The sequence below is a fragment of the Chenopodium album genome, chromosome 11 (assembly GCF_948465745.1).
Source record: "Chenopodium album chromosome 11, dcCheAlbu1.1, whole genome shotgun sequence".
Classification (NCBI taxonomy): domain Eukaryota; kingdom Viridiplantae; phylum Streptophyta; class Magnoliopsida; order Caryophyllales; family Amaranthaceae; genus Chenopodium; species Chenopodium album.
In genome coordinates this window covers 13,192,542-13,216,825 of record NC_137844.1, presented here as the reverse complement: position 1 = coordinate 13,216,825, position 24,284 = coordinate 13,192,542, and the positions used below count along the sequence as shown (strand labels likewise).

The 24,284-nt window shown below is 36.1% G+C and overlaps 2 pseudogenes across 1 annotated transcript; one reads left to right on the top strand and one right to left on the bottom strand.

Annotated features, from left to right (window-relative positions):
- The first annotated feature begins 6,986 nt into the window (after positions 1 to 6,986).
- LOC145568614 (F-box/kelch-repeat protein At3g23880-like) lies at positions 6,987 to 13,362 on the top strand (annotated as a pseudogene).
- An 829-nt stretch (positions 13,363 to 14,191) lies between these two features.
- Positions 14,192 to 21,961, bottom strand: LOC145567408 (glyoxylate/succinic semialdehyde reductase 1-like; annotated as a pseudogene). Its single transcript, XR_014095598.1, has 8 exons — positions 20,824 to 21,961; positions 19,467 to 19,577; positions 19,291 to 19,392; positions 18,622 to 18,723; positions 18,165 to 18,280; positions 15,635 to 15,713; positions 15,397 to 15,564; positions 14,192 to 14,533 (listed from the first exon to the last, which is right to left on the bottom strand). The product of XR_014095598.1 is annotated as a glyoxylate/succinic semialdehyde reductase 1-like (transcript).
- Positions 21,962 to 24,284: the final 2,323 nt, after the last annotated feature.

Genomic DNA, 24,284 nt, shown 5'->3' with positions numbered 1-24,284 from the left:
TATAAATAGCGAGATTTTCCCCATTATAGGGGCACGCTCATTTATTTAAACACCTTAATTCTCTCACATTAGAGAAAACACCTGATCTCGGAATCCGAGAAGATCTCACTTTTACCCTTTTCGCACCTTTTCGTATTTTTCGACTGATACTAACTTGATCGTCGGAGGCGGAGCTCTTACCAACCGAAGTCTCCGTGTTTTTGCAGGTACAGACCGCGTGGGACCAAACTTAGTGACGTAACTCTCCCGAGGGACCAGAAAAACCCCAAAACACTTAGCTACATAGTGATGCAACTAAACTAGCTACAACACCATCAAAACACAGCATTTTTCTAATAAAACGCAAGATCTCTTTTTCCTTTCTTCTTCAACATTCTTTGTAACACCCCCAAATTACTCTCCAATAATAATGATTACAAAACCTAATTAAGAGAGTAACTTAGGAGCATTACCGCCACGTGATTACGTAAGGCTTTTCAAAACAAAGATTTACAGTGGAAGAAATACATACTTTACTTATATTAATAATAATAGTAATAATAGCTTTTAAAATTGAACCATATGAGAACTCTTCATACAAAACGTCAACCATGGAACCTAGACTACATGATTATCTCCCTTTATCCCCAATGCCACATTTAGATTACGTCGAGTCATCATTACCTATCTACTTAAAAATACGTATTAGCAAAAATGCTAAGTACATACCAATGCTAGATACGTAAAACCAAGTTATTTAATTAAACATGCTTTCGTAAGATTTAGCATTTGTAAATAATAATTATTCAAACCTTCCATAAATAGAAATTTCACATTTAGAAATGTTTAGAAGCATTCCAAAAATTATCAACATTTCAAAACCAACGACTATCCCAAAATAGATTCCAATAGAAATGGAAGATCAATGTTTTCGTAAACCATTTTTCCACCTAAGTTTGCACACCTCCAAAGCTAGTAACTCCTTACATAGTGCTATCAAGGGGAAAGACTAGGTCATACATAGCTCATAGCCTTCAATTTTATCTCCGCATAGTGGGAGTCATAAAAATCCAATATATATCTTTGATAAATCAACCTTTCAATTCCCATGTATAGGATTTCAATATCACTTGTTCTTTAAAATGAATTTTAATTCAAGTATGTGTATAAACAACTTTTTAGAACATTGAAATTATTTCCAAAGATCAAACAATAAAACATTTCACAATATTTATTTCATAAACATTCATAAATCCTTGTTCGACATCCAAACATAGTTCATCATTCAAAACACAAAACACATTTGTATAAAATCATATATTTAAAGATCTAGCCACGAGTGCGTACCTTGAATTTTACAACTATTCCACCTAAATTTACAACCACGAACTATCTCCTAAATAAACATTATATGGAGTATTTTAAATAAGAATCAAATATGAAACTTATAAAAATCATAAATTGAAAATAGATATTAGTTTTGGAAGACTAACCGCAAAACAATGTAAAGTAGCAAAGCTCACGGGAAGGTTCACATTGGAAAGAAGCAGGCATATCTTGCAAAGGTCATATCTCATAGTAAATAACTCCGAATTGGGTGATTCTTGAGCCTAACCTCAAGGAATGTTTGAGAGGAACAACTTTGTCTCAACAACAAAAGGCTAAAAAATATCAAAAGTGGTTGAAAAATGGCTTGCAACTTATACGGGCTTAACTAATACGAAAATAAAAGACATAAGAAGAAAGAAAGAAGAAAAGAAGCTAAGGTTGGAGCTTTGAGAGAAAGATGAGAGTTTTGGCATAAAATGGCTGAACTTTGGGTTCTACTTATAGAGTTTGAGAACTCTATTGACATCATGTATGATATCAACAACTTGGAGGTCAAGTATTCAAGCTTGTAGAGGAAGGTTATGACTTTGGTCATGCTATTGATGTCAACAACTTGAGGGTCAAGTATGATGTCAAAACTTGGTGACCAAGTTCACTTGGTCAAACTCAAAGAAAAGAAATAGAATTTGGTCATGCTTATAGAAGAAGTATTAACTTTGGTCTTTATGTTGACTTGGAGAAGGATGCACACAAAGTAGAAAAACCTTATTTTCGGCTTTTGAATTCCCGGCTTGCATACCAAAATCTTTTATAAAACATAATTTTAACCAAATGATTTTTGTAAATAAAACTAAATAAAATTCTTTTGAGTCAATTCAAAACATAATACTATGTATTACTAACACCAGTTCTCGTTACTTGCAATGAACTTTCAGAGGCATTGCGGACTCCTAGGCAAAAGATCCTAAGCATGTTTATTGAAAGATAAGAATATGTATTAATTCTAATCCAACTAAAAAAACAAATTCAACCAAATTTAAAATAAATAGCCCAGACACCACCACCAGGACCACCTAGTTGTACTTCAACCACCCACCAGGCCGCCACCACCACCTACCACCGAACCTATCTAGCAAACCCAACACCGACTACCCCCGAACCCAACGACCCAAGCACCAACGAACCCAGCATTATCGAACCTAGCATTGCCGAACCCACTAACCTACGAACCCAACAACCACTAAACCACGACCCCACCTAACCCACCGATCTCATTCAGCCACGACCACATCAAACCCACCACAGCAACCCACCAAACCACGTACCCATCGATCTAATTAACCTCAGCAAACCACCGAACCACCGATCTAACCTCAGCAAACCACCGATCCACCGATCTAACCTCAACAACCCACCGATCCACCGATCTAACCTCAACAACCTACCAAACCCACCGATCTAACCTAAGCAACCCACCAAACCACCGACCTCAGTCAACCCACCGAACCATCAACCTCATTAACCCACCGACCAAGCGACCGCAGCAACCCATGCTTGAAACACCGACGAACCCATGCTTGGAACACCGACAAACCCACCTTGAAACTGGGGTTGGAGAAGGAGAGAGAAAAAAAAATTGGGGATGAGTAATTTAATTAAGCTTGGGTTTAATTTAATATAATCAGATTTGTAGTTTAATAAGGTTGAATAAAAAAAAGTAAGGGTAAAATGGTAAATTTAAGCCTAAAAACTTACCAAAAAAGGAAAGAAAGAATCATCCAAAAATGGCAAAAGTTGCGAGTAACAAGAACCGGGGGTAGTATTATTATTTTCCCAATAAACTATGACGTATTCAAATCCAAACATAATTAATAGTTCATAAAACGGGTTTAAAAATATGGGGTATTACATTCTTCCTTGAGTTCCTTTGTCAACATTCTTCCTACAAGATGTTTCTTTGATTTTATAATTTTTAGAGTTTGTGATTCATGTTTTGATGGATATACTCCTCTCATTTAAAATCTATAAGTTTTAGTGACAATCCATTGAATTTATTGAAGAGGAAAGAGAAAAATTAAGGAGAGAGAAAGTTAAAGCTCAAAAGAGATTAAATTTTATCAATTTGTAATTGTAATTTGTATGATTTCATTGTTCATGATGATTTATTGTTTAATATTTGAGTTTTGTATGAATTTATGATGAATATCAATTGAATTGGTTAATTATATTTGTAATGTATATCAATTGGATTGCTTAATTATATTTGTGATGAATATCAATTTATTGTAGTCATTTTCTCTCTCCTCTCTCTTTCCCCCTTTTTTTAAAAATTCCCAATCATGTAACAAATCAATAATTATTTTCTCTATGATGAATCAAATTTAGATTTAAGGTGTGTATTATTTTATAGCGTTAGAATAATGATAACCGAACTTGAGTATAACTTCCATTAAAATGACACGTAGTAATTTAAAAATGAACATTTAGTACATTAAAATTGAACATTTAGTACATTAAAAAATTGAACATATGCATTAAAATATGAATATGTACATTTTAGAAAATGAACATACACATTCAAAAAATGAACAAATACATTGGTTCATTTTTTTATGCATATGAACTTAAGCATTTCAGAAGGTGAACATATACATAAAAAAATATGAACATATGGATTTCAGAAAGTGAGCATATGCATTTCAGATTGTTTACATAAGCATTCAAAATATGAACATAAGCATTTAAGAAAGTAGATATATGCATAAAAAAATATGAACATATGCATTTTAGTAAGTGAACACAAGCATTTAAAATATGAACATAAGCATAAACAGACAAAATGAGAACATTTTATGAACATTAATTAAGAATATTTATCATACGAATAACAAATATTAATATAATGAACATTTCAAAATATTTTATGAACATAAGGTATCCATTTGATTTCACTAGATTTTTAACAATTTCAATAAAAAGTTCAAACAATAGAGTATCGAACAATATTCAAACAAAATTAAGAGATATTCATATAAATTCAACAAAATTAAGTGATATTTACATAAAATCACCTTTTTTTTGTGGGAGAATCCATTTAATTTTTCATCTCATCTCGAATATCCATGATTGTTTTTTAAGGAGAAAGAGTGAATTGTGTTTGATTGTTAGAGAGAGAAAACCAAAGAGAGGAGTAATAACTTTCATAAATTTAAGTTTGAAAGTGACAGTTTATAAATATATATATATATATATATATATATATATATATATATTTAAAAAAATAGATGTTGGAAGTGACAATTTTGTATAAATGACGGTTGGGTAGGCTGCGTTTTAAATATATATATGTTCTGTTTTTTGGGTGGGCTCCTTTTGGTTTGGGGCTTTTTTTAATGAAGCACATTTGAAATTGGGCTTGTGGGTTGGTGTTGCAGCTAGAATGGCTACTCAAGGGTACAACTTAGACAAATTTGGATAAAATATCAAGCCCACTAAAAAGGTTCGGGTTTGCTACATAAAGCCCGTTGGACAAACCTTGGTATTGGTCTTTCGATTGATTTTTCACAAAGGATGCACCAAAATAGTGTTAGTATTTTTATGTAATTACCTTTTCAAGGTTTTTTTTAGATATGATTCATAATAAATCTAATGCATTGGAATTTTTTCATCATTGCTGAAGTTTAGTACATCAAACAAACGAAAAACTGGTATTTTTATTTTCCAATCATTTTTGCTTGAATTCAATTCCCAGAGTAAATTAAATATGCATGTAAAACAAAATTTAGTAAACAAGACATAAACATATAATCGTTAAGTATTTCAAATAAACATAATGTAAGTAAACATGGATTTTAAAAATTAAACTAAGAATTAGTCAGCCATTGATGACCTGAAATTGACACAAAATTACTAACACAAAATTTGTTAGATTTGGTTTTGTATTGATACGAAATTTTGTTGGTTTCGTATGATGCGTCAATAAGTATCAAAATTTTAATTTAATTATAATTAAGAAAAAAATTTTATTTCTCATCCTAAATACTATCAAAATTTATATCATCCGTATAAATTTTTTATTTTTTTTATTTTTATTTTATTGGATTGATTTCACGTTAGTATTTTTTTTTCTTTTTTTATAAATATGTCACGTTAGTATGTCCCATAAGGGATTTAGCAAATTATTAACTAATAAATATCATTTTGGAGATATTTTTTTTTTTGGAGATTTATCTTTTCACACGACAATAGTGAGAAAACCGTATGAAAATATAATTTGTTACTTTTATCTAGGTGGCATTTTAATTTTTTAATTCAAAAATTAAATACAATTCTAATTCTAATTTTTAATTGGTCGAAATAATTAGATTGCTTATGTGGCATCCCTAATGCTCTCCAAAAATGCCTACTATATATATATATATATATATATATATATATATATATATATATATATATATATATATATATATATATATATATATATATATATATATATATATATATATATATATATATATATATATAATTAAATAAAATTTTATACAAAATATCTTTTCGTGAGAACTTTTTTTTTTTTAGGGTTTTTCTACATTATAACCCTCTAAGTTTCCGTTTTCTACGATGTGCCCCCCTTTTTGAGAAATCCACATTGTAACCCCAAAATACATTTAGTTTCTATACGGTAACCTTGCTGTTATCCCGCCGTTAACAAATTCCGTTAGTGGGGCCCACCCTCCACTTAATAATTATTTTTTTAATTGATTTGCGTGTTAAAAATTGTTCCGTTAAAGGTTTTGGGGGCTATTTTGTCCCCTGAGGATCCAAATTGAGCTCAAAGTTTGAAAAAAAAAATGACACAAATGTCTCGTTCTGCATATTAAATACGTAAACATGCAAATCGAGACATTTTTAATATGCAAAACGGGGCATTTATGTAATTTTTTTGCTAAATCTGAGCTCAATTTGGTTCTTTAAAGTTCAAAAAGCCCCCAAAACCTTTAACAGAACCATTTTCAACACGCAAATCGGTAAAAAAATATTATTAAGTGGTGAGTAGGCCCCACTGGCGGAATTTGTTAACGGCAAGGTTATCGTATAGAAACTAAACGTATTTTGGGGTTATAATGTGGATTTCTTAAAAAGGAGGGCATATCGTAGAAAACGAAAAGTTAGAGGGTTATAATGTAGAAAAACCCTTTTTTAAAAAAACATATCGCATGGGCTTACCTGTAATTTACTCGGTAATAATTTTGGATACTTAAGAGGGAAAAAAATAATAATAAACGGTTGAGATTAATTAACAAATGGACGTCTAAGATTAAAATAGGTGAAGAAAACCATCATACGAGTAGAATTCCGTTATTAGACCTCCGTTTTTCTGCTATAAAAGCATCGGTAGTGCTGGTTTTTCAATTCCAAAGAACGAAGTGATCCCCTGCTTTCTGCAAATTCATTGAATACCGTAGCCCAACACAAAAATCTGCAGAGTAAGGTATTCATCACTTTTGAGTCTGTGTTGTTTCATCTCTTTTGAGTCTGTGTTGTTTGTTACGTTTCAGTTGGTTTGGTAAAATCAATTAGGGTTAACACTAAATAGCAGAAAGATTGAAAATTTCTTTGTTTTCTGCAAATTCCTGAATTCCATTGCAGGTAATCGTCAATTGGATTTGGAATTGGAAATGACGGACATTGAATTGAAACAAGATTGTTTGATTGAGATTTTGAGTCGATTGCCCGTTAAATCATTGATTCGATTTACTTGTGTGAGTAAGGGTTGGTTGTCTTTAATTCGATCCCCTGAGTTTGCTACTAAACACTATTCCAGTCGTTCGAAATCTCATCAATCTCTTTTATCCCTTTTTAAGTTAGGTTGTTCCATCTCCTTATTTTCCTCCCAAAACCAAAACTGATAGATATTATATTTACGATAATATTTATCGCAGATTAGGATAATTTTGTATATATAACATGGTATCACAGCTTAGGTTTTCGATCTCAAATTAAATTTTTTTTTTCCAACTTTCCTTGGTTTTTTGTTTTTAATTTGGGACCTTCGTTTCCGCAATTTCTTAACTGGTTAATTCATACCCAAATTCTTTTTCCTTCGTTGACTTGTAATATATTGTGCAGCTCTTTGCTTCTTTGTCTTCTAGTTAGCACTTCCATAGGATCACTTGCACATATTTCATTCTGCCATCATCTCTTAATTTCTTATGTCATGGCTAAAGACGATGAACCCACCCCACCACCTCCTCCACCATCAACGGAATACCATCCGGCCCTTTCCGTCAACAACATCAAGAACGCTATACCTTTGATTCTTGATCGGGAAAAGGTTCAATACTCGAATTGGGTCGAGTTATTCGAGGTTCATTGTCATGCTTTTCACGTCCTTGATCATATTGATCCAAAGACTCCGCGTCCGGCTGATATTTCAGATTCCTTGTGGCTTCGTCTTGACTCCATTGCTAAACAATAGATTTATGGCACTATCTCCATGGACTTACTTACTACTGTTCTTGGCAGAGGCGACTCGGCTCAGGCAATTTGGGACAAATTGAAGGCTTTGTTTCAAGATAATAAAAATACTAGAGCCGTCTACCTCGAAAATCAATTCAATAGCCTTCATCTTTCAAATTTTGCCGATATCAATTCCTACTGTCAACAATTGAAAGTCTTAAAAGATCAATTGGCAGCCGTCGATCAACCGGTTTCGGAGCAAAAACTGGTCATTCGCCTTGTCTCAGGGCTAGTTAATACGGATTATGATACCGTGGCCACAATTATTCAACAGACGGACCCCCTTCCGTCTTTCGAGACAGCTCGTTCTCGTCTCCTTTTGGAAGAAACAAGGCGCTCCAATGACCAAGGCACACAAACTTCGTCGTTCGTGGCTCTACAATCCACCGGTAACAATGCCACACAACCACCACCGCCAAGCCACTCACAACAACAGCAGAGGACCGGTGGCGGTGGCGGCGGCAGGGGTGCTGGCAGGGGACGCGGTCGTGGTGGCAGCAACAACAAAGGAAAAGGGAGGGGTCGAGGTCGTGATAGCAATCAGCAGCAACAACAATCAAACCCACCCCAACAAAATCAATGGGCCGCACCTCCAAATTGGGCCCAACAGCAGCCACCTCCTCATTGGGTTCCAGCTGCACCCTTTCCTTACCCTCAACAAGAACGGCCCAATGCTGCACCTTCCAGGCCTACTTATGCACCTCAATTCCCACAACAGGCTTATCAAGCCCAATACCAATATCCGGCTTATCAACAGCCTCCGGTTTATGGACCACCGATGACTCCTACGGATTTGGGTAATTCTTTTGCCACCATGACCCTTCCGCAAGACAACTCTTGGTACGTGGATTCGGGTGCGACATCTCACATGACAAATAATTCAGGTACTCTCATGCCCTTGTTTAATTTGAGCAATAATAATCATATTTTAGTTGGTAATGGAAGTCGCATTCCGGTAACGGGTTATGGTCACACCACTCTACCTTATTCAAAACCTCCTCTTGCACTTCATGATGTTCTTTTAGCACCTCAAATTGTCAAAAACCTTATTTCTGTTCGAAAATTCACATCTGATAACTCTGTGTCTATTAAATTTGACCCATTTGGTTTTTCTATGAATGATCTACATACGGGGAAGGTAATAACGAGATGCAATAGTTCGGGGGACTTATATCCAGTAACCAATACCACTAGCCCATCCACTTGTCTTGCAACATCACTCATTGCTGCCACCTCACCCTCTTGGCATGATCGTCTTGGACATCCCGGGAACTCTATTTTAAGCTTTCTTAGGTCTAAAAATTTAATTTCATGTAATAAGGAGCATGACTCTATTTTTTGTGTTTCTTGTCAATTAGGAAAACATATTCGGTTACCGTTTCATAATTCAAATAGTACTACTTCTACTGCTTTTGAAATCATTCATGCCGATGTGTGGACTTCACCTATTCGTAGTTATCAAGGTCACAAATATTATCTAGTACTATTGGATGATTTTACTCATTTTGTGTGGACTATTCCATTAAAATTCAAATCACAAGCCTTTTAATCTTTTTTGAATTTTAGAGCTTATGTTGCCAATCAATTTGAACGGCCAATTAAATCTTTTCAAAGTGACCATGGTAGGGAGTTTGATAATGAACCTTTTAAATTATTTTGTGTCACTAATGGTTTAGTTTTCCGTTTTTCTTGTCCACACACTTCATCTCAAAATGGGAAGGCTGAACGCATGATCCGAACCTTGAATAACATCTCTCGTACTCTTCTTATTCATGCTTCGATTCCCCCTCCTTATTGGGTAGATTCTCTAGAAACGGCAACTTATCTTCTTAACATTATGCCAACCAAAGCTCTTGCCAATGGGACTCTCGCTTATGCCTTGTTTCGTAAAACTCCGTCCTATGATCATTTGCGAGTCTTTGGGTGTCTTTGTTTTCCTAATCTATCGGCTACGGCCTCACACAAATTAGCTCCAAGATCAACCCCTTGTGTCTTTTTGGGATACCCCGCAAACCATAGAGGTTATAAGTGTCTAGATCTATCTACAAATAAGCTTATTATTTCCCGACATGTCACTTTTGATGAGTCTCAATTTCCCTATCGAAATCTACCAAATTTCAGAAATTCGGACTACACCTTCTTGGAGCCCACTAACCCAAGCCCACTTCTTTCTCCATTATGGCAGCATACCACACCCCAATCCTGCGGCCCACACTCCACACCCGCAGCCCACAATCGGACTGATCTGTTTCCCTCACCAAACCAGATCAATCCGCCACCTAGCAGCCCACTAACAAACCCCACTACACCCTTGCGCACAAATCAACCCATTTCCACTAACCTCCCTTTTGGGCCCACCTCACCAAATCAGCCCACTTCCTCTAATTCCTTAAATTCACCAATCCAACCCATTACTCTACCTACAAACAATTCCACATACACGCCCCCACCATTGAGGGGCATTATGCCCATTCGGCCCACTCATCCCCCACCACCTTCCCCACGTGTGACTCGTAGTCAACATGGAATTTTTAAACCTAACCCTAAATATCACCAAGCTAATATGACCATCCCTTCACATAAATCACCGCTCCCTAAGACATATAAAAATGCTCTTAATGACCCTAACTGGAATGCGGCAATGCAAGATGAATTTGATGCTCTTATTAGAACAGGGACATGGGATTTGGTGCCTAGGCCTACGGGGGTGAATATTGTTAATTGTATGTGGCTTTTCAAGCATAAATACAAGTCTAATGGTGACCTTGAAAGGCACAAAGCTCGTCTTGTATGTGATGGCAGGTCGCAGGAAATAGGTGTGGATTGTGATGAGACTTTTAGTCCGGTAGTTAAACCGGCCACTATTCGTACTGTCCTCAGTTTAGCATTGGCTAAAAAGTGGTCGATACATCAATTAGATGTCAAAAATGCCTTTTTACATGGTGATTTGCAGGAAACTGTTTATATGCATCAACCGCCGGGTTTTGTTGATCGGAGGGCTCCCTCTCATGTTTGTCGGCTCCGCAAGGCTCTCTATGGTTTAAAACAAGCTCCCAGAGCTTGGTACCAACGCTTTGCAAATTTTCTCATCAAATTGGGTTTTGTCATTGCCAAGAGTGACAACTCTCTTTTTACTTTTCGGCAGGGTGATGATATGGCATATTTGCTCCTATATGTTGATGATATTATTTTAGCTACCTCATCTGACAGGTTGCGTACAGGGATCATCTCTCAGTTGCAAACTGAGTTTCCTATGTCTGACTTGGGGCCTCTGAGTTATTTTTTGGGAATTGCAGTGACCCGAAAACCTTCTTATTTGCTACTTTCACAGGAAAAGTATGCACAGGAGATTCTAGAGCGTGCAGGTATGTCCTCTTGTAAACCTGCTGCCACTCCAGTTGACACTAAGTCCAAACTTAGTGTAGATTCAGGAGCACCTTTTCGGGATCCTACTTTGTATCGCAGTTTAGCAGGTGCTCTTCAATATCTCACCTTCACCAGGCCAGATATTTCCTATGCGGTACAACAGGTGTGTCTTTTTATGCATGATCCTCGGGAACCTCACTATGAGGCATTGAAACGCATTCTGCGTTATGTTCAGGGTACCATTGATCACGGTTTACATTTATATCCTACTACTTCTCATCGCTTGATTACTTACACTGACGCTGACTGGGGAGGTTGTCCCGATACCCGGCGTTCTACTTCGGGCTATTGTTGTTTTCTTGGGGACAACCTCGTGTCTTAGTCATCTAAGCGTCAACATACATTATCTATGTCGAGTGCAGAAGCAGAATATCGAGGTGTCGCAAACGTTGTCTCTGAGGCATGTTGGCTTCGTAATCTTTTACTTGAGTTACATTGTCCTTTACGGCAGGCTACTATCGTCTATTGTGATAATGTCAGCGCTATTTACCTTTCTGGCAACCCGGTACAGCACCAACGCACCAAACATGTGGAGATGGATATTCATTTTGTTCGAGAAAAGGTTGCTTTGGGGCAAGTCCGGGTTCTCCATGTTCCCTCTAGATATCAGTTTGCGGACATTTTCACAAAAGGCCTACCGCGAGAATTATTTCTGGAATTCAGGTCCAGTCTTAGCGTACGACCTCCTCCCGCTACGACTGCGGGGGTGTGATAGATATTATATTTACGATAATATTTGTCACAGATTAGGATAATTTTGTATATATTTTGTTATACCTCGTATCCTTATCATAATAGGATTACGACTCTTGTAAACCTCTATATATGATAATCAATGGTACACACTCCAATCTGAGGAGTTTTCCCGAAATCTAACAAAAACTACGAACGAACCCTTACTTTTAAAACCGCCTTCAAATTCCGCCCCGCCGTTGCCTATGACCCCCTCCGCTTTCAAATCTATCATCGCGATATTATCCAACAAATCTCGGTTGTGGGGCCATGTAACGGCCTCTTCCTTATCAGTCTTATCAAAGGACATTTTGATGTTGCTTATGTGCTTTTGTTATGGAACCCGGCTACTCGTGAAGTCTTTAAACTCGCTCCCTTGCTCGATGACAACAACAATCCTGTTAGTTGCTATTTTTACGGCTTTGGCTTCACAAGGTAGTTGGTTTGTATGATTGGAATTACAATGGCTTTGATCACAGTGTTGTGTGGTTGTACTCCTTAGCTACTAATTCTTGGAGGCGCCTCCATCATGCTTATGAAAATGTTCAATTTGATCCAGAAATGACGGTGGGGGACACGTCTTCTTGTAATGGTCGCATGTATAATTGGATATTGGATCACAGCTATGTTTATCCCGCTCAAACGAGAAGAGACTCTCTTCTCTCGTTCGATGTGGTTGATGAGGTTTTTGTCGAGACCCCTTTGCCTCCTGATGTACAAATACTTGGCTTTTTGAATCACGGCTCCAACCAACCTAGTGTGTATTCTATTGATCAAAATGGGAGCGGTTTAAGCCTGCAAATTTGGGTTCTTTCGGGGTATGGTCCAACCGGTGTTTGGAACAAAGTACTCAATGTCAGCCTGCCTGGATGGCCATCAACTTGGAGTATGGTATTGTGGAACAGCAGTGAGATTGTGTTCAGCTATGATGATACAATAACGTTGCTCAATTTGACTACCAAACAAATGAAATCCCTTGGAATTCCTGCTTATGACACTCTTGTTGCATATACAGAGAGTTTAGTTTCAATAGCAAAATATGTGCGCCAACAGCCTATAATTGATCACTCATCAGTTCAAATCAACACCACAGTATCATCCTTGCCCTTTCCCTTGCACTTGCCCTTGCCATTACAACAGATTCTACCTCAAGAAGATGATGGTGATGATAGTGATGATTCGGCCTCATCCACTGACAGCGCTTTCATAACTCCTGATATAACTGCTTTCACTGACTGTAACACAGTTTATATAAATTATGAAGCACACGCTGACTTTTATCCTTATAGATTAAACGAGGTTTTGAGGTTATCCAATCTACCTTATTGTCTTGTTGAAATCAACCGCCCAATGGTTTCCAACCCCTGCACATTCTAAATTTTATTAGAAACACAATGTTTTTTTTTTTTTTAGTTTATCATTATTATTATCTATAATAAAATCAAGTTGTGTTATTTAGTACTCTATGATGTAATTTGAAATTCTTATATAAGCTTCCTTACAAAAGTTAAGTATTTGTTTAGATCGTAAACAAGTGTTTTAATTTTTTCTCGATTTGTTGAAATAAATCCTATTAAGTTGAGACAGTATGATCAAGGCAAAAACGCTTCCAAAGTATATATATCCTATGAAATGATACCAATGTTGGAAAGGTATTGAAGGGCAAAAGGGTGAGTTTACAAGGAAGTTGCACTTGTGGAATAAAGGGCACTTTGTATGCAGTGGGATTTCTATGTACCCAACTACCTATAGCATCATGTGAGTATGATATGTTGTCTTTCATAAGATAAAGAATTTAGTGAGACACTGATACGAACCCTTGCAATCTAAAGATTAGATGGCTTCAGACTTCAGGTAATGTCGTAAATTGACAAATCACTCGTCGTTGATGTCTTTTCGACTCCTAACTATGGCCACAAAACTAAGCGCCACAAAACTAAGCGCTTTCAATTGTACTCCGAGTGTGTGCACTTACACAAGTGCGTTCATTTGCATGTACCTGTTTTGTGAAAACCTTCCCTGTACTCAAACCGAAAGCTAATTCTTTTAATAGATTGTACTTTATTGAAGGTAGTGTGTCTCTGCTTGCGGTGTTAGTTGCCAACAATCTCATTACTGAGAGATCCTACTTAGACACCCACTCGTAAACCCCTGGCTGTAATCGAAAATGCACTTAAAGACGTATATGAAGCTGACACTACTGAAATTTGCCTCTCAAAAGACTACTTCAATGTTGTGCTATTATTATGAATACAAGATCTTGACCTTTCTCGCTATACTCTCCTCCATAATTCGCGTACTTGTACAATCTTAGCACAAAAATCACATAATGCTCAATAATCTTATGCATCAATTCTAAGGAAATTGTAAGATAGGTGTCTGTGGTAATCAATCGACCACACATACAACTTGTAATCTTCCATCAAGTTCCTGTCTGAAATAGGATTTGTGCACTTCGTAATTATGGGTGTTTAGGACCCTTAATTGCTTCATGCACAGCTGAAAAATCCTGATCTCCAAGACCCATGCTTCTAGCCTTTTTGAATGCCTGAATAGAATATGAAAGGTAACGCTAATCAGATTTGACAACCACTACATTTTAACTCTTTTTGCATACAAACTATGCAAGACTCAGCATAGCACATGTATGTTCAGATTAGATCAGATAGCGATAGTCTGTTTAGATACAGAAATTATGTTTAATCAAGGCTAATAATTTCAGACGAGGGCTTTTCATGAAAAAGAAGGAAGCTTGGTTTTTACAAAATGTCATTATAGATTTATAGATGCTTTATGTGCAATATGCCCTTTCAGTTCACCATTCACACAAATCTTATTAATCTTTTAATCTGACGGCACACAGAATTTGCATATTCCCTAATATAATCTAAATCTAGGATGACCACAAAAATGCTTAGTTTTTACTTCGTATTTTACTACTAGGACAAATGGTCTATCCTGTTTGAAAATTTTACTTTAGAATAAAGGTGCAGAGAATCTCAGAAATACTGCAGAGTTTAAAGCTCAGATGAAATAAGAGAAGATGACATCAATAACCTAGAGCCCTAGAGGGTAGGGTGTTGGCTTGCTTTAGGATCATCTTTGAAGTGGCGAGGCATGAGCAAGACCCAAGACATGACCAAGGTGGGGGCGATTTAAGACATGATTACGAAAGGTACAAAGTCATGAGCTAAGGAATGAATTCAATGGTTCTGGGTACCACATAGGCCTCAAGGATCTTTTGGGGACCCCAAGAAGCACCTTGATGCCCACCTTTCTAGGCTTGAAAAAATGTTGTCCGGAGGCAAAATTTGAGAGCAATAAATACATGAAAACAGGTCATTTTTGGAGAATTTAATATTACTAGTGTATGCATAAGACAATTATTCAATATAACAGATAGATTTTCACCTCATTTACAGCAGCTGCTACTGGCATTGAAACAGCATTCTCGTCTCCAAGGGCAAGAGAATCTCATATCTTTCTGTTGATGCTTTAAAGGAAACGCAGGGGGGTATTTACTTTGAAGCATTGAAGGCCCTTCATCTTGAACATTGGATTAGCCATAGCTCCCAAGTTCTAGGGAAAAGTAATTTTAGTTCCCATCCAAACCAACAAGATACATTAAAAGTCACATGAGCCATCTTACCAGCACATCAAGAAGAGTATGAGGATCTAGTCCACTGCTTTCAGTCAATTCCAGCCCTTCTGAAAATGCATTCATCATACTGAAGCAAACACAGTACCAAAAGCCTAAAAATTCCGAATTTTAAGGTAATAGACAGTTTCTCATGCTATAAAACAAAGTGTCAGATTAAATATGAGTTAAGCAGAAGCTGTTCCACAGGCCTTTGAGGAACTCGCAGGCATCTAATGATGGCCAATGGTCAAAGTCATCAGACAAACAAATTATGCTACTTCTGCAGGTATTGAAGAGCAAACTCTGCAGTTAGTTAAATTTGCATCAAGACCTCTCCAGAACCAACCTACAGCGGGTATGTCACCGGATCCTTGTTGTTGGGTTAATTATAAATCAGTCATGTGTTCTATTGAGATCCGAAAACAACACACTGGACCTCAGTAAAAATGGGCAACGGGCCGTGCCGTGCCGCCGCGGGCCGTGCCTAAATTTGGCACACCCCAGCCCACGTGCCTGGCGGGCCGGGCCGGGCCGCGGGCCAGACCGTGCCACTTTTTTTTTTATATATATATATATATATATAAATAAAAAAATGTAAATTAAAAACGATTATATATATATATATATATATATATATTAGTACAACTTAATTTTATATAAATAATGTTATTAATTTATGTTTATGTTAATGTTAATATATATATTTTGTTTTGAACAACTTTATTTTAATTAAGGTTATATAAATTATTTATCTAATTATGTTTAAGTTTATATAAATAATTCTATTAATTTAGCAGAAAAACAACAATACATATAATAAAAAAAAAATTATGAGTGCCGTGCCGGACCGCGCCCGGCCGTGCCACGTGCCGTGCCGCCCGCCGTGCCTCGTGCCTGTGCCGATTCCCAGATTTTTGTTCACGGCCCACAGGTGGGCCGCCGTGCCGTGTCGTGCCGGAATCGTGCCGGCCCGTGCCCATCTTTAGACCTCATCAAGGAAGATGTATCCTTAATTATTAGCCAACTTAAATTAAAAGATTGTTTTATAGAGTAAAATTTGAGAATATAAAAGCTAAAATGAGTTAGTACCAGGTTAAACTAAAAAAAAAAGAGTCCTAGTGTCACGGTCCGGGATATTGGGTCCCGAAACGTACGGCGTGCTCTTGCCTTTTGGCGGCAAGAACGCAAGCCTTGAGCGGAAGTGGGGCTTGTGAGCACAAAGCAACACAAACGGGCAATAAAATCACAGGAGCACTCACATCTATTTGGGCGACGGAGTGCGGGTGGTCGGGGCTTGTGACGGCCGATACTTCAAGGCGGGTACAAGCCACAGGTTCTTAGTGCATCAAGTTGGGTTGGAGGGGATCTAATATGCAAGTAGGTCACAATATCTATAAAGGTCTAACAACAAACAAGCATAAAAGCAAGCCAACACTTGGTAGAAAGCTAAGATTTCATTAATCATTCACCCTCTAAAGAGCTTTAATTTGATTATAAGGAGAATCCCTAGTGAACACTGAATTGACAGTAATACAATAATGGGACCTCAAGCTTAGGAAACATAAACTAAACTCTAAGAAAGCATCTAGAGGGAATCTAATACATCAAAAAGAATCGGATTCTAACACCTAGGCTCCAAGTGACACAGTTGATATTACCATTCAGTGCAAAGTATGGAGCTTTTTTAGATTGGTATGCTAGAAAAGGTCAACATTGTTGTCATTTCTTAATCAGTGTCTTTCTTTCCCAAATTTACGTACCCAAACCCTGAACCTGACTAGAGAGCAAACGGACTAAATAACGTAGAACAACTGAAGCAAGGGAATGTAAAGGTTGCGTGTGAGGACTAGGCAATTTAAAACATTAATGATGACAATAAGCAGTCCTCCCCATCTTAATAATCATTGACACAAATTGAATAATCTTCAATGGCTTTAAAATATAGATTATAACGGACACAAAACGAATTAACCTTCACGGCTTTCTTTTTTAAGGCAAAAGCAAAACAGCCACCACCATCCAGTGTGTGTTTGGCTAGTGTAAAAATTACTTATCAACTCCACAAAAAAAATAGAGGTTGTTCCCCATAAAATTCCCAGCAGACTGAAACCAATATAATATTTTCAATAACCAAGTTTGATCCCATCAACTTGTTAGTATAAAGACATAAAATTAACAGAGAATTTGCTTTCAAGTGAAGTCAATAAATGGGTCAAGAGAGGTCCAAATGTACACAGCTCTAAACATTGTTAGTATAAAACCACAGAAACTGATCTGAAGTGCAGTCAATACATGCTTTGTGCTTTGTTAATTATGAAAGGCAGAAGACAACCATGAAGTCATGTCATGTCCACAATAAGGATGTAACTAATATAAGTTGCAAGTCGAATGAAGCACAGGATATCAGGTTATCTTGTTCTACAGGAGTACAGGTGACTTGTCTTTAAATCTCTACCCTAGTATCTATCGCTGAATTTTTACAGAAAGTGGAAATGCAAATACAGAATATTCACTAATTCTGGGGGAAAAAAACCCTCACCTGCCCTTTATTATGTTGACCACAAGCTTCCTTTTAGCTCCATTTCCAACCTGCCCCAAGAAGAAAGACTTCTTCCCGAGCACATCAAAAATTGGAATTGCCTCATCACATTGCCCCTACAGTTACAAAACATAACACTTAGAAGTCTTAAGCAACTATCCATGTGGTACAGAAAATACTAAAAGGCCATCAACGAATGTTTAAAGATGGCCATCGTCATACATCAACCATCTAGATACAGAATCAAGGCTCGTCAAGCAAATTTACAGAAAAAAGCAATTTAAAGATGCTCACTAGAACACCAACTCTGAATAATCAATCAATCAAAGCCTTACCAACTCTTAATAACTGAATTATAAATAAAACATAAATAAAAAATCACTCCGAACTGAAGTAGTAAAGCAGATAGGATGTGGTCATAAGTTATTACATGTATGACAAACACCCGTCTTTTTACCTTCTCTCCACCGGCTAGGATAATCAATTGACCATCCTCTGCAGGTTTTTTGCTACCGGAAACGGGACCTTCAAGAAATCGCCCACCCTTGGATATAATTCCCTGCAAATCAAATTGAAGTTGGAGGTTTTAAAGAGGAAATTCTGCTGAAGCAAAAGGTATAAAAAAAATGTAGTATGAACCACAACACAGACTGGTAATCAATCACCTGAGGTTGCTGGGAGATGGAAATTTTATTTGCAACTCAAAGTCAACAAAAACACAGCCAAACACCAATAAAGAGCTAGGATCATCCCAGAATTTGGAGACGAGAAAAAAATTCTCTAATTACCACCATGATCCATACAAGACAGCCAATTATTCTCTGGTTATGCGGTAGGTCATCAAGATATCTCAACAAAATCTAGCAATATATGATTGTCTTGAGCAAACCCGGGTTTTAAATTATTCAATTTGCTTATTAGACTGGAGACAATACAGTGTAATTACACTTGGAAAACCTACATTGGAAATCGTAGTTCAAATGTAAAGCATAAAAGATTTGAGTCAAACCACAAATAATGGAAAAGGTGATGTTCAGAAATCTGGAAAAAGGAATCAGAATCACGCGGACATAAACCATAACAAAGCACTACAAGTCTCCACTAGAAATCAATATACAATACAGACCTCACTGATCTTTATGGATGTATCAGCATCGACAGTTGACATATCAATATAGCTTTTTCCATTGCAAATTTCCTCAAGGACTCCATCTTTATCAAAAACAACCTAAAGAATCATGAATTATGATCAGATAATAAATCTTCATGATTTGACAAAGCATTCAGCACTAATTTACCAACCGAAATGGCAGCTGAGGGGTCCGACAACATTGCAATTGTATACTTGCACTTCTTGACCACAGCTGCAGGTGTTTTTCCAACAGCAGCTCCATGTTCCACAAGTTCATCACACTGGTTATATGAGACAATACATATAGCTAAGATTATAATATAGATATACTCATCAAGGATTCCAGATGAAAAGGTTATTCACGGTAAAAAAATATAATTGATAACCTCGGATCAATAAGCATTGAATATCTCTGCTTTCACGGCCAGAAATAAAATAACTACAGATATTTTACTAGTTTAAGATCCATATTATATTCTTCCAAACCCTGATGTAAGTTTAGGAAACCTTTTCGTGGCACAAGCTATCCTCATTGACATTGCCCAAATACTTTTAAAGAGGCTACGCAACTAACTAACTAAGGCAGGGGACTTTGTACCAAAGACATATAGCGGAGAACTAAAAGGATATCCCTGCTTCATAAATTTCAAAATTAAACAGTAAGTGCTTCACAGGAGCACGAAAGGTTGTTATAATTCCAATTCATTTTAACAAATAAATCTAAAGAACAGACCACATCACCACACTGTTTGTCGTTGGTATCAACAAAAAGACTGCTAGAGTTTCCAATACTACTTGAATTGAAGTAAACATTTTAAAATCTTTTCTGCTATTCTATATCAGCATTTCTCATACCCACTTTCTTGCAACTTAATTTCATTGCCACATGATAAGTTGCAGGAACAAGCTTTATTCAGAAATACTCGATATATGGGTGCAAGAAAAAAATTGAGGAGCAGGATGGAAGAACAGGATTCAAACATAACGAGGCCAATAATTACCTCCTATCAAAAAGGCCAGTATTTGTAGCTACCATGTGCTCATATTCCTCATAATCAAAACTTCAACAATTAACATCTAAAAAGCTCAAAATACACTCCCAATACAACACAACTCCATATTAACTACTAAAGATTGTAATCTCCCCATCTGCCTATGATTCAACTAATACATGAACCATCATATAGTAACAAAAATTTGCTGTCTCAGAAGTTTAGAACCTCTTTCAAATGATTAACATTCCGATCAAATCTTCGGCACCCGCCTGCCCGCCACCTACTGGGAAGCTAGCCTCCCATTTTCTGGGTTTCTCTTTTCATCAGCCAATAATCCCATATAAAAGTGATGTTTTTTGAATACTAACAAATGTTCTCATAATTTAAATACATACATAAATGATGGAAATAAGACCCTAAAACCATGAGCTCTGATGAATGAACAGAATTAAGCTCCAAATAGCTCCAAATACATCAATTTCATAGCAAAAAAAAGCAATTGAAAAAAAGAATGAATTTTGCAGCGGATTACCTTGGAAAGAGTTCTATTCCAAACAGTAACCTTGAAGCCATTGCGCAGCAAATTCATGGACATGGCTTTGCCCATTATACCCGGACCCAAAAACCCTACCTCCATTGTTTTTTGTTTTTGATAGAAGATTAGCTGATAATTGGGAGTTGGGAGTTTGAGGAAGAGAGTAGTGGTTCACTGGTGTTATTTTCAGAAACAGACAACTGAAGTCTGAAGGCAGATTTTGATACCCAGATATTATAATAAGATTATAAGAGTACTTATGATGTGGATTTAAACCCCTTAAATTAATAAAGAATCTAAAATCACACAATAAGAATAAAGCTTCGTTCTTGATAAGAAATTCGAACCAAAAACGATTGAAAGTAACCGGATATGACCTTGAAAACGACCACTCCTGGAACGAGTTCAATGCCTAATCAAACTACTTAGACTACTCCTAGAACTAAGTATTTTGATAAACAAATCTTAGACTACTCCTAGAACTAAGAATTGCACGTTCTAATTATCCAAACAACTCCTTGAATTGAAAACTAGCAAGAAAACGTTTAAGCAAAGCTAAACAATTTTTATTGAAATTAATCTGATTTTCTATGTCTCTAAGAGCCACGAAATTCCCCTATTTATAGACTAAAAATAAGCTAATTCCATCGCTACAAGGATTAGGACAAACCCCTAACCTTGCCCCCCAAGTATCCTAACTAGAATAGGAAACTACTTCTAATTAGAATAGAAAAACTAAAACTAATCCTAAACAAACTTTACTTAATTAACTAAAAACTTTCCTAATATACTTAGGAAGTTTATAGCAACTAAATAATCAGAAAATAAACCTAATCCTAAGTGTTTAAACCAAGAAAAACCCTTTCAAGTGAAAGGTAAAAACTTGCAAGCAAAACTCTAAAAAAAACTAAGTATTTAAAAACTACCATTTCACACCGCCGCCTAAAAATACCCTCACGCGCCACCATAGGTGACACGCGCCTGACCGGCGTGTAGCTGGCCTCAATCCGGTGCCGGGATGCTGGCGCGTGTGCATCGTCATCATCGCCGGAAGTGAACTGCTGCAAATCTTCTTCCTTGGTGATCAAGCTTCCTTCATTCTCAATTGATCTATTGAACCTTTCCTTGTTTATTTCCTTGTTTGGGCAGCCTATAATGAAGTTATTAAAACCTTCTAAAAGTACATTAAATCCTTCAAAAGAATTCCCCTCTTGATTCACATCAACTTAGATTAATTGCAAGAACAAACCAAGCTAAGCTTGGTCTAGTGGTAAGATTGTCACCTTCCAAGAGGTGGGGATCTCTTACCCTTCTCCCAAAGAGTCACCAAAGTTTAGGGACCAAAGTGCTCATGTGGCAAAAAATTAAATAATATTTTAAAGAAAGTTTAGGGACCTTCGGATGTTGAGTTGGCATTTACTTTACTAAACAATGAACGTTTAGGGACTAACAAGATGACTAGGCATAATTTATTACACTATCGAAAGTTTAGGGACCAAGTACATATGCTTATGTGGCGGAGCTCATAATTGCAATGGAAAGTTTAGGGATTTATCCATATTTTAATGAATTCCGTGATGCTTGGACTATGTTGATATTATGGATTAATAATTAGGCAAAGACATTTAATATTATATCAAACTATAAGAAAATAATTAAGATGTTTTTAAAAATCATAGCAAATTCAATTGAAAATATACATAAAAGCATTTTTTTTTTTTTTTTGAAAGATATAAGCATTTTTTTATTTATATTTAAATGTAAAAAATAATTAAAATTCATTTTTATTATTTTATCAAAAACTATAATGAACGGTGTACGGATTTTTTTATTGCGCCTTTTTTTTTTTAATAATTAGCTAACCCATTCTTCTCTTGTCAAGATGTTCTTATTATGCACGACCTCCCAAAGATTGATTGGGAGACCCGATTGAGCATCGAGCGCACTTGTAAGAAGTGTGTCAATTTATTAGATGCTTTTATTAAGAAGAATTTTTATGTGTCAATATATCAATTTGTTTATATAAATCATATTATATTTTTATATCATTTTTTAACTTAATACTTCGTATATGATATATTTATTTATCTATTTATTTGCAAATGATATAATTGTTTATATTCTAATATTGCTCATATTTTTTATTGTCTGATATGTTAATATTGTCATTATTTAATTGGATAATGCTAATCAATTATCCATTCAAAGAGCACAAAGAGTAACAACTTAATTTTACTTTGGTTGTACTGAAATCCTTCAACATTAATTGTAAAGGCCCTAAACTTTTGCTTAGTCATCACTCGTAGTCCCTAAACTTTGCTTAGTCATCACTCCTAGTCCCTAAACTGTGCTAGTCCTTATACATCCCTAAACTTTGCTGACTCAGAAGTTCCTCCCTCCACCAGAAATGGTGAGGCAAGGGTGGTAGAGGGACCAATTTGCCTCATTTGAAAGATAAGGGATCAAATGTGCAACTAATGGCAAAGTTAAGGGACCGTAATTTAACTTATCTCCTATATAGAAAGAGATTCTTGGGTGATAAATTTATTTTTTCCAAAAATACCCTTCTCAATTTACAAAATTACCTCTTTTTACAATTAAAAATTTAAGAATTACTTTCTTACTAAAAAAAATTACCTATCATAACTACCCTATAATAACTACTCCACTTTTTCCACACATGGAAAAATTGATAGGAATAATCCCAACTTTTAGTGATCCGCTCAAAATAATCCCAACGATCATTATTCTCAATATAATCCCAACTTTAACAAAATTTGCTTAATTTGATTCATAACCTGTTGAGAGGTGTTGATAACCTATTGAGTAGGTTAATAAGACAAATGTTTTGTTTTCATTGAATCTAATCTAATTAATCAAAGTTGAACATAATTTAGCTTTTTATTATTTTGGTAACCACCCCACACTATAGCCACCCCACCACCACTGATACCCCAAATCATTACCATCTTTGGCTCTTTGCCCCATCACAGCTCCCACTATCACTCCCACTATCACTGACACAGTCCCTATCGCCACTACCCCTATGGCCCTATCACACTACAACTACTCTGAATTGTACTCCAGTTGAAAAATGGAGAATCAGGGTTTGACAAAGACTAAAATAAAGAAGCCGATTACTGTTTTTTGGAAATAGAAATTGGATGATATGAATCTAATTCATAAGATAGCATCCACAAATAAATTAAAATTAGAGTTGTGGTCAGCGTGAATTAGTTAATTTGGTACTGTTAAAAACGTTACCATTTTCTCACTAATTTTCTACTCATCATTGTTAGATTGAAGGATTGTTTAATTGATGTTAAAAATGTTTTAGTTAATTCTTCATTATTATTTTATTTTATCATTGGGAAGTATGATTGCTTCCTTTGCATTGGTTATTCGTCAATTTGAGTGGAACTAGGAAGTAAGCACTTCTTCAATGTAGTCTTAAATGC